This window comes from Apiospora phragmitis (assembly GCF_038363925.1).
Source record: "Apiospora phragmitis strain CBS 135458 chromosome Unknown utg000005l:1.0-4161743.0:1.0-4166827.0, whole genome shotgun sequence".
In the NCBI taxonomy this organism is placed as follows: domain Eukaryota; kingdom Fungi; phylum Ascomycota; class Sordariomycetes; order Amphisphaeriales; family Apiosporaceae; genus Apiospora; species Apiospora phragmitis.
Genome location: NW_027117403.1, coordinates 3,595,998 through 3,608,370, shown reverse-complemented (window position 1 = coordinate 3,608,370; position 12,373 = coordinate 3,595,998).

Genomic DNA, 12,373 nt, shown 5'->3' with positions numbered 1-12,373 from the left:
TTTTATATTTATTAAATAAGAAACGTAGGTTTAATTTTTATATTTATTAAATAAGAGCTCTCTTTAATTATTTAAATAAAATCGCTTATAAATAAATAAGGCTTTATATAAATTAATTCTTAATATAAAAGCTTTAAGGTTTTTTTATATTAAATTTAAATAAATTATACGGTTATTAAGAGTTTATCGCTTTAGGTATAAGGGTATGCCTTTAGAGAGGGGGTATAATATTACGATCGTCGGGTTAGTCCCCCGCGGGGTAGTATTTAAAGCGTAGAATTAAATAGAGATAACCGTTTAATTACTTCCTAAACTTTTATTTTATAGCGTAGTAATTAATTTAAACGTATTATAACACCCCGGTAAGCTCGTACGACTAAGGTATAAAAAGTGATTTCTCTTTTAAATCCCTTTCCGAGGGCTTATTATACGAATTAAAACTTATTTAATTAGATTTTTAAAACCTTAATAAATTACTTCTTAACGTTTTTATTTTTTATTTATATAAAAAAGCTTATTATTTAATTTATAAAATATTATACGTAATTTATTATTATATTAAAATACGAGTTTATAAAATAATATATCTTATTTTATCTCTTTTTAAGTCCGATATAATTAAAATAAAATACTTTCGCATAACTAAAGAAAATATTCAAAAAAAATATATAATACTAATCTTTTAATATATTTAACAGTTATTATATTTTATTATAAAAAATATCGTATAGCTTATCGGTATAGTTTTTTTCTTTTTTCTATACCCTCGAAAAAATAACGACCTTAATTTAATCGATTTTATTATTATAAATAGCTTAGCTTAAAAGGATATTATATTTATAATATAAACTAGACTAAATAATTATGTAGTTTAATCCGCCGGTATTAGAATTAAAAAAAGAAAAAAATTAATATCTTATAACGTTTAAATACTTAAAAATTTAAAGTTAAACGTTAAACTTAAAGTTTCTCGTAATATCGCGAATAATTATTCCGTATAAAAACCGGGTATCTTTCGCTTAAGCGGCGGTTATTTAATTATTTATTTTAAAAAAGAATATAAAATATCCTCTTTTCGAGTTTTAGAAATCGGTCTTATTATTATATAAAAGCGGCCGATAATACTAAGCTTACGAGCTTAGTTCTAAAGGATTTATTCGTTAATATATCGATGTTAAATTTTTTTTAAATAATTAAAAAACTCTTTTTAAAATATACGATTAATTTAATTAAATTAATACTCGGTCTATTCGTTAAACTTAATAATAAACGATTTTTAAAAAGAGGTCCCTTTTATTTTTAATATATAATATTTTAAAAAGCATTGTATAAAATACGTTATAAATTATTTAAGCGGTATCTCTTTAAAAAATATCTCTAAAAATTCAAGCTTTTAAAAATTAAAGTTAACGATCCTTCTTTAAATTATTTATAAGATTTAAATCTATTAAAATACTACTTCGTATATAGTTAGTTCGAGGTCTAAATTTAAAGCTAAGGTTATCGGTTTCTTTAAATTTAATACGGTTAAACTCGGTCTCGATTCGTTTATAATAATTAACTTTATTTTAATAAGGGTTATTACCTTATAAATTATATAATAAAATTATTCAAATATATAATTATATTTAATTTAATTAATTTCGCGTATAATTCGCAACCTAGTTTCCTCTTTATAATATACACTCGGGAAAAAAGGTTTCTCCTCATACGGTTAATTTAGTTCAACTCTTCCTCCGAATATCTAACGGGCGGAAATTCTCGCGGCTCCTTAACACGGTCGCCCTTATATTAATAAAAGCGTAAAATCGTCCCTTTACTTTTATTAATCTATAATAATTAAAAATAATTATTAATTAATATTAAATAAACTATTCGTATATATAAAAGTTTTAGGTTTAATCGAGATTATTTTATTATATTTATATTATTTATATTTATATTATTTATATTTATTTTTAATATAAGCTATAAAAGGTATTATATAACCCTTTTTAAAAAATAGAAAAGGGGTTCGTACGCGTAAATACATAACACTTTTTTTAAAATAGTATAAAAAACCTTAATTCGTATTATTTTAATAATTAATATTAAATAAGCTTTTATATATATATATAAATAAAGGTTTAAATAATATTATATTATTATATTATATTATTTATACCTATTTATAATATTAATTATAAAAAGTCTCGTATACTATTTTATTATAATCGGCGGGTTAATCCCCCCGCGGGGTAATATTTAAAACAAAGAATTAAATAGAAATAACCGTTTAATTATTTTTAAAACTTTTACTTTATAACGTAATAATTAGTTTAAACATAATATAACACCTTTTTAATAAAATAAAAAAAAGGTTCGTACGCGTAGGTACGTAGCACCTTTTTTAAAATAATATTAATAGTTTTTTATTTTAGTAATAAAATCAGCTTATTCCTTTTTTTAAATACGGGCCTTCCCTTCTCAAAGGTCTCGTACGGATAAGTTACGCTAATCCGGTATTTAGTGCCTGTTTAAGCTGTAAAAATAATATTATACCTTTTTAATATTAATTTTATCGGGTAAAAAATCCTTTTAATTAATTATTTTAATTATTTAATAATAATAAAAAAAGCTATTATATATTAATATATATTATCTCTCGTTATAAATAAAAAAGAACGGTTTAAAAGTAGTAATAATAATAAGGGTACCGTTATATATCGCGAAACGTTATACTTTATCGGGGACGTATAAGTCTAGCTTTTCGATATACGTTTCTATACGTATAATAAGGCTATTTATTAATATTACTTACTTAAGGGCCTTATTTAAAAATATTTTAATAAAAGTATTTACCGGGTTATTTTTATTATCGATATAATAAGTTTATAAAATCTCTTTTCTTTTATACGATTCTCGAAAGGATATAATATTAATTATAAGCTTCTTTTCATTTATTATACCTAGCTTAATTAAATAATTATAAAAAAACTTCGAATTTATATAAAAAGTTATTAATATATTTTAAAATTTTAAAGTTCATATAATTCTTTTAAACATAATATTTAATATAATACCGTTATTTACACCGGAAATCGTATCGTATAGTTTACTAATTAATACGCTCCGTATAACACTTTTATATTTCGTCGAGGTCTAATAAATAATATTATTTTAAATTTCGAACTAATCTTTCGTATAATTTATTTCTTAATTTAATATATTTAAATTAAAAAATTAAGTGCTTATTATTTATAAACGAGCCGTTAATAAAAATATATATTTTTATATATTAAAAATTAAGCGGGATATATTTTAAACCGCGTATCGAGTTTTAAATTTATGAATTAATACGCTCGTTTAAGTTTTTAATATCTTTATTTTTTAAAGTTATAATTTAAATAATAATAAATAAATTATATATAATTTTTAATTAATAAATAAATATTAAATATTTTTGTTTTACTCGTTAAAAATATATTATTAATTTTTATTAATACTTTTTAAATCGATAAGCTTTAATTAATTTATTAATTCATTTTATTCGAAAGAATATTATATAATTTTAATCGAATCTTATTTCCGTTTAATTCTATCGGCGTATTTTCGGTTAAGATGCTTTTCGGCTTTATATAAAATCGTTATTTTATCAACTTTTTTTCTTCTTTTTTTTTAAAAAAAGGCTATAATAAAACTAAACGTATTATCGGTTTATATTATATAATATTAAAAATATCCGGTTTATTCGTAATAAATAATAAATAAATATTATATATTAAAACTATTATATTTAAATTTTATATATCATATTTATAATATATTTTAAATTATTAAAGTTTAAATTTTATAAATCTATATAAAAATAATATAATTTTAAAAAAAAACTTTTTAAATACTTATTTTTAAACTTTATTAGTAAATATATATAAATTAATTAACTTAATTTATTATATAATTAAATATACGTTTATATATTATTATATAGCTTATTTTACAGGTTAAAATATCGGATTCAGGTTAATTTAAAAACTAAAAAAGTCTTTAATTTATCCGCTAAATTATTAATAATTAAATTAAAATAACCTCTTTTTTATATCTTTATAATTTATATTACGAGTTTAAACATTTTATATAACTTCGTAGTTTTATTATTAATCTCTTATATAAACTATATTTTAAAAATTCTCCGGCCGGTATACTTACCCGGGTCGAATCGAATAAATTTAAAAACTCTTCGTACAGCGAAATTATTAATCTCCTCCGCGTCGGATTTTTAAAATAAATATCCGGACGAAGTAATAACGCCGTCTTATCGAAACTTAATTATTAAGTTGTAATTCTCTTAATTTTTTTTAAATAAAAAATACGGTGGTTAAAACGTTCCGGAGTAAATATTTTCTAAATCGTCCTCGGCCACGTTATATAAGAGCTACCGTAATTTCCTCGGCTATCGGTTCAGTATCTAAAGTATTTACCGGCTATTCCGGATCTAGTTATATATTCGGCTCGTCGTACGGTTCTCCGGCCTCTTCCCGGTAATACGGCTTAATTTAAGTTACTTGAAAACCTTTCGAGCCGTTTAAAATATTTACTCGGATCGTACGGTTTTTAATAGCTACTATTTTATATAGTCCGGTTTATCCTTCTTTTTTTCGCTAAATTAAGACTTTATTTTAAAGCGAGAGTATTAAGATATTATAAATAACCGGTCCGTTCCGAGTATTTAAAGCTTAATAAATATTAATATCTCTACATATCTTTCGAAATATCTTTATTATTTTTTATACGGCTTCTCCTCGTACCTAAATCTTTAATAACGGTAATAAGTTCTCGTTAATACGAAAATATATTTCGAATACGAGTAAAGTAAGTATTAAACCGTCGAAGCTAACTATATTATTTAAAGCTTTAATAACTATTTAAAATATTATTTCGATATTTGTTTAATAACCGAAATTTTTTTATAAAATATTAAAGGTTTAATATAATAAAATATATATTTCTTTAATTTTACTTATTATTTAATAAGCTTAAATAAGTATTTATTTATAAATAATTCTTATTATTTATATATAATTTCGAAATTATTTTTAAAAATATATACTCGAATTATACGAGGTATAATTAAAAAGTTTTTAATATATATATATTTGATATTTATAAGAGGTATTTTCAATATTTTATATATTAAACGAATATAGGAATATAATTATTTAAAAAAAATATTCGAATTAATTACGTAAAATACGTTTTATTTATTAATATAAATAATATTTATAATAATCTCGTAATTAAAATCGTATTTATTTTTATAACGAGAATTTAAATCTTTATAACGCCGGATTATATAATTAATATTAAGAGTAAAACTTTTAAGTCTCGTCGAAAATAGCAAGGTCAACGTTATCATAACCGGCGTTCTTTAAAAAAGTATAGAGCTTCTCTATACAAAGGTATTTAAACCGTCGATAAAAATATTAAAGCTATTTTTCGGTAAAATATAACGTTGTTTCCGTACGGCCGGTATTAAAGAATAGGTATCCTTATTTCTTAATTATAAATAATATCTCGCCGTTTTTTTATACGATAAAATTAAAAATACTATTATAATACGCTTTAAATTAATCGGCGTTTTATAACGAAAATAAAAAAAGGGTTATAATATTTAAAATATAGTACCTAATTACCTTTAATCGGTTCCGTATATTAATTATTTTAATCGACGAAATAGGTTTTAAACTTCCGAACTTAATTTCGACGTTCCTTAGGGTCTAATCGATTCGTACGTTTAAATTCTTTCGTATATAAGCCTTTATTTAAAGCTTTCCTATTATCGAAAGTAAATATTACAGCCGACGGTTATCTCCCGTGCGGGGTAACGCTTATAGTATAGAATTGGATAGAAATGACCTGTCTAGTTATTTCCGAAGCTTTTAGTTTTATAACGTAGTAATTAATTTATACGTACTATAATATAATAATTAAATAAACTTATTAAATAGGAAACGTGGGTTCGATTCCTATACTTGCCGGACAGGGGCTCTCTCTAGCTACCTAAGTAAGATCGCTAGTAAGCGGGCAGGGCCTTATACGTCCTTTATATAAAAGCCCTGGGGTTTCTCTATACTTAGCCTAAATCATGTGCGCCTAGGACTTGTTACCCTAGGGCATAAGGGTATGCCTTTAGAGAGGAGGCATAGTATTACGGCTAACGGTTGTCTCCCGTGCGGGGTAACGCTTATAGTATAGAATTGGACAGAAATGACCTGTTTAGTTATTTCCGAAGCTTTTGGCTTTGTGGCGTAGTGGTTAGTCCACACGTACTGCAACAGCAAAGCGGCGCCGGTATTTTAAAACTCTTTTTAATAAACTTAATTATATAAGCTATTAAGGTTAAACTAATCGGCTTATGTAATTATTCTTAAAGAATAAATACCTTCGCTAATAAACCGGTAATAAAACGCGGCGTTTATTAAGTAAATAATACTTTATTGTATATTTTCTGGATTAAAATAGTTGTACTCCTTTTCGTCGTTTTTTAACTCCTCTTTTTTCTCTTTTTAATCTCGAACGCAATCCTCGTATTCGTTTTAAATAAAAAGTTCTTATTTAATATTATTATACGCTTAAAAATATTAAATTATTATACGGGTTCGTTTTTTAGCTAAATAATTTATTAATTAATAACTTTATTTATAATAAATTCGGTAAATTCTTCATTCGAACTACCGGTTTTCGTATAATAACCTAGATCGAGACGTTTTCGTAAATTATTAGTTTTTATCCTATTTTAATAATCGGTTATTATATAGTAATTTACTATTATAAACTAATCGGTTTCTTTTTATACGGTTATTTATAAACCGTTTATTAACTAGATACGTATCCGTAGCTAAATCTCGATATAGTTTCTTTATTAAATATTATTCCGAAAGCTTTTAATCCGTAATTATACTTAATAATACGCGAAAGTCCGAGAATAGCGCTTTGTATATTAGTTTTTAAATAATAAAAACCGGTATAAACTCCGGAACTTCTTAGTAAGCTCGTACAACTAAGGTATAAAGAACGATCTCTCCTTCGAATCCCTTTCTAAGGGCTCGTTATACGAGTTAGAGCTTATTTAATAAGATTTCTAAAACCTCGATAAATTACTTTTTAACGTTTTTACTTATATAAAAAAGGTTATTATTTAATCTATAAAACATTATACGTAATTTATTATTATATTAAAATACGAGTTTATAAAGTGGTATATCTCGTTTTATTTCTATTTAAGTTTAATATAATTAAAATAAAATACCTCCGCGCAGCCGGAAAAAGTATTCGGAAAGATTATATAATATTAATCTTTTAATATATTTAACCGTTAAAATGTTTTAATAAATATTTATACTTTATTATAAAAAATATCGTATAGTTTACTAGTATAGTTCTTTTTTTATACCTTTAAAAAAGTAAACGATCTTATTTTAATCGATTTTACCTTTATAAATAACTCGGCTTAAAAGGATATTATATTTTATAACGTACGCTAAACTCGATAATCGTACGGTCTAGTCCGGCGGTACTAGAGTTAAAAAAAGAAAAGGGACGATATTATACGATGCTTAAGTATTTAAGAATTTAAGGTTAAACGTCGGGCCTAAATTATCCCGTAATATCGCGAACGATTACTCCGTACGGAAACCGGGTGTCTCTCGCTTAAGCGGCGGTTATTTAATTATTTATTCTCGAGAAGAGTATAGAATATCCTCTTTTCGGGTTTCCGAAATCGGTTCTATCGTTCGGTCTCGTTAATAGGTAAAAGCGGCCGGTAATATTAAATTTACAAGCTTACTTTTAAAAGATCCGTTTACTGGTATATTAACTCCGTTTCTTTTAAAATAATAATAAAGCTTTTTTTAAAAAGTACGATTATTTAACCGAAATAGTATTCCATTTATTCTTTAAATTTTATATTAAATACTTTTTTAAGGAAAATTCTTTTTATTTTTAATATATAATATTTTAAAAAGTATTATATACAATACGTCGTAAATAATTCTAGTATTATTTTTTTTAAAAATATATTTAAAAGTTCGGATTCTTAAAAAGCGGGATTAACGTTTCTTTTTTAAATTATTAATAAGATCTCGTTATTTTAAGATACTTTTTTATACGTAAATAGTTCGAGGTTTAAAATTATTAATTTATTTAAGTTCGATACGTCTAAGCTCGATCTCGATTCGCCGACTGTAATTAACTCTATTTTAATAAGGGTTATTATTTTATTAATCGTTTTATAAATCGTTTTATAAATCGTATAATAAAGTTGTTTAAATATATAATTATATATAGCTTAATTAATTTCGCGTATAACTCGAAACCTAATCTCTTTACTCTTATTAATTCATAATTACTTTATATAACTATTAATTAATATTAAATAAGCTTTCGTATATACGTATAAATAAGGGTTTAAATAATAATATATTATTATATTTTATTATTTATATTTATTTATAATGCTAACTACGAGCGGAATCGTATACCCCTCTTAATAAAATAGAATAAGAGTTCGTACGGGCAGGCACGTAGCACCCTTTTTAGAGTAATATGAACAGCTTTAGTTCTAGCTATTCTAATAGTTATAAAAGCTATATCTTAGCCGAATTTAAAGAATATTATAAAAATAACGACATTATTACGCTTAATATACTTTTTTACTTTTGTTTACTTATTTTAATCTTTAAATATAATACTTTATTTATTATTAAAACGTTTTTATTTTATGAAAATCGAGTCATTTATTAAAGCGTCGATAAATTATACTATAAACTAAAACTCTTTATCGCTTTTAAAGCCCCGCATTTTATTATTTTTATAAAAAAACATTAAATTTAAATTTAACGCATTTATTTTAATACTTTACTACTTAAAAGAAATAATTAGTAAATTCAATATATGTTTTCGAACGCTTATATTTAATTCGTCGCGTTTAAAAATAATTAATACTTATAACATCTAAACGTAATTTAACCTTTATTAAGTAATTAAATACTTTAGTTTTATTAAAAATAAAGCCTTTATTTATTAAAAAAGTTCTTCGATATTAAGTTTAAATATTATAAACTAAATAATAAGAAAGTATATATATAATAATATATAAAATAACTTTTATATAACATTAAATATATTCTTTATAAAAGATTAATTTAATACTTTTTAAGCGTTAATAAGTTGAAAAATCGCGCGTGTAATTTAAAAAGCTTTTATTATATAAAATATTTAAAAGTTATAAAATAAAACAGTAAAAAAAAACGTTTAATAATTAATAAAAGCGAAATAAATGGTTTATTATAATAAAAGGCGATTAATAAAAGGCGATTAATAAAAAGCTTTATAATATTTATATTAGATAAGTTATAATATACGAATATATGAAAAGGATATAAAATTAAATAATAAATTAAATAAAGAGTAATTTTAATTAATTTATATAAAGTAGTAAAATATAAAGTAAGTAGTTAATTTAATAATATAATTAATTTAGTAAAAAATTACGTTAACATTTATTTAATATTAATATAATATATATAATAAACGTTATCTAGGCTTTAAAAAAACTTAATAAGACGTACTTAAGTTTATATTAATAATACGAGAGAGTATTTAAACGTGCGATAAAATAAACGCCTTATCGATATAATAAGTAATAGTTTTTTAATTTATAAAATAATAATAAAAATAGTTTAATAACAAGATTTATAATATATAATTATTAAAGCTATTTATTTCATTAATAAATTAAATTAATGCTTAAATTAATTATTATAATAAAAAGTGTTTATATAAAATATATAGGGTATATTTATTATTATATATCTCGTCTCTCTTTTATTAATATCCTTAGTTCCCGGGATCTCGAAGGTCTCGCGAGATTTCGTCGAGCCGGCTCTCTAGATCTCGTTAAGATCTCGAGAGCTGCTAACCTCTTGGTTATTTTATTTTTACGTGACCTAAGTTAGTTATTCGTTTAGTTCGTACGGTCTTAGCTTATCTAGGCTTAGCTATTTAGTTTTAGCTATTTAAACCTAGTTGTTTAGTTTATCTTAATCGTTTAATACTATCGTTATTATTCTACCCCGTGCTCTTTTTTAAATAACTATTATCGCGTTTTTAACGAGTAGGTCCGTTATTATTAGTGGGCTATAAGGGTTAACTAAGTGAGGCTAGCTTATATTAAGTCTCGTATATATTTCGAGGTATTATAAAGCCGTGTTAAAAGTGGGTCTAGGTTATATAGTTAAGCTAGGTTATAATAATATATTTTATAAGCGAATTAAATATTTTTATTTTATTTTTTCAGCGAATTAAATATTTTTATTTTATTTTATTTCTATTAACGTAGTTTATTACTAAGTCGGCCACTTTTTCATATTTTATTATTTTTATATAATTTAATATAATTTTAACACTTTAAATTAATTAAAGTTACTCTTTATTTAATTCGTTATTTAATTTTATATCCTTTTTATATATTTATATTAAATGAGCTTTCGTATATATATATTAATTCCGGGTTTAATCGAGGTTATATCGTTATATTTTATTATTTATATTTATCTTTAACTAATGCTAGCTACGAAGGGCATCGTATACCCCTCTTAATAAAATAAAAAAGGGGTTCGTACGCGTAGGTACGTAGCACCCTTTTTAAAGTAATATAAACATCTAGCTGTTCTAACAGTTTACGTATTATAACCTATCTCGCCGCAAATATCACAGCGCCTTCTACCGGTCGCCCTCCGCTTAGACGGACCCCTCGTTCCGTATTTATTAATTACTAGACGCTTCCTTTTTACCTTCTCGTCTTGTAGCTCTTGAGATTTTTATATAATAAAGGCTCCTCTAAGCTAGACGCGCGATTTTTTAGATCTCCGGCGCTTATAAAATATTAAATTAACCTCTTATAAAATATATATTTAATCCTTTATAAAGGTTATTATATATATAATTTTCTTTATTTTGTTTATAATATTTAAAAGTAACGTTGAAAAGCTTTTTTAATAAGTAGAAACCTTACTTTTAATAAAAATAAAGTATTTAATCGTTTATTAAAGGTTAAACGGCGTTTAAGGGTTATAAGTACTAGCCGTCCCCGGACGCGACGAGCTAGGTGTAAGCGTTTAAAGATATATTTAACTTATTAATTATTTTACCCGGGTAGTAAAGTATTAAACTAGATCCGTTAAATTTAGATTTATTATTATTTTTTATAAAAATAATAAAATACGCGGCCTTAAAAGCGATAAAGTACTTTAGCTTCGTAATATAGTTTATTAACGCCTTAATAAATAACTCGATTTCTTTTAAATAAATACGCTTTAATAACGAATAAAGTGTTATATTTAAAAATTAAAGTAAGTAAAAAGAGTAAGGAGGTATATTAAACGTAATAATGCCGTTATTTTTATAATATTCTTCGAATTCGGCCGAAATATAACTTTTATAACCGTCTAAGATTAAGAGGCGATAAAGGCTTTTCGTTCACGTTTTAATATACTTATTAAAATATCGAATTTAATTTAAGCTCGTTTCGTTATTAGTCTAGCCGTTAAAAGTTAGTTTAATTACTTAATTACCTAGTAAGTCGTATTTATAAAACTAATTTACGAAATAATATTAATTTTAAACGATTAAAAACGCCGGAATATATTAGCTTTATAATTAATATATTTAATAGCCGTTAACTATTCTCGATTATTAAACTAAACCGATTTCGCTTTCTTATAATAATCGGCGCGTGTTACGACGAGTATTAACTCGATTAACGTATCTCATAAGCGAATGTCTCACACAAGCGAATGTTTTATTCTTTTACACCCCTTTCGATAAAGTATAAATTAATTTTATTATAACGTATTTAATATATTAAAATTAATCGGAATCCTTATCTCTAGATATTTCTATATTATTTTAATAAGTACGCGTATTATACCCGGGCTTTCCACAGATTCTATAGCGTTATAAGCGTGTCTTAAACGTCCTCGTATAATTACTCCTCCGACGCGATTCGTTTAATAGCTATTTATTAATATCTCTTTAAAATTATAAGTCTTTTTTAATTTATATATAAAGTAAATTTGTATTTTATAGCCGTTTTCTTTATACGGCGGCGCCGGCTAAATATTTTATTTACTTTTTAAAGTATCGCGTTCTTATCTTTTAAAAAAGTAACTCGGTATATAATATACGTTATAGCTTTTACGATTTAATTAAAACTAATTAAAATAAATATCGGAAAGTTATTTTAATATTATATAATACGGTTTCGAACGTATTTAGTTTAAAATTAAGCTTTAATTAAATTATTTAAGGTTTTTAATTTTTAACGAATAAATAG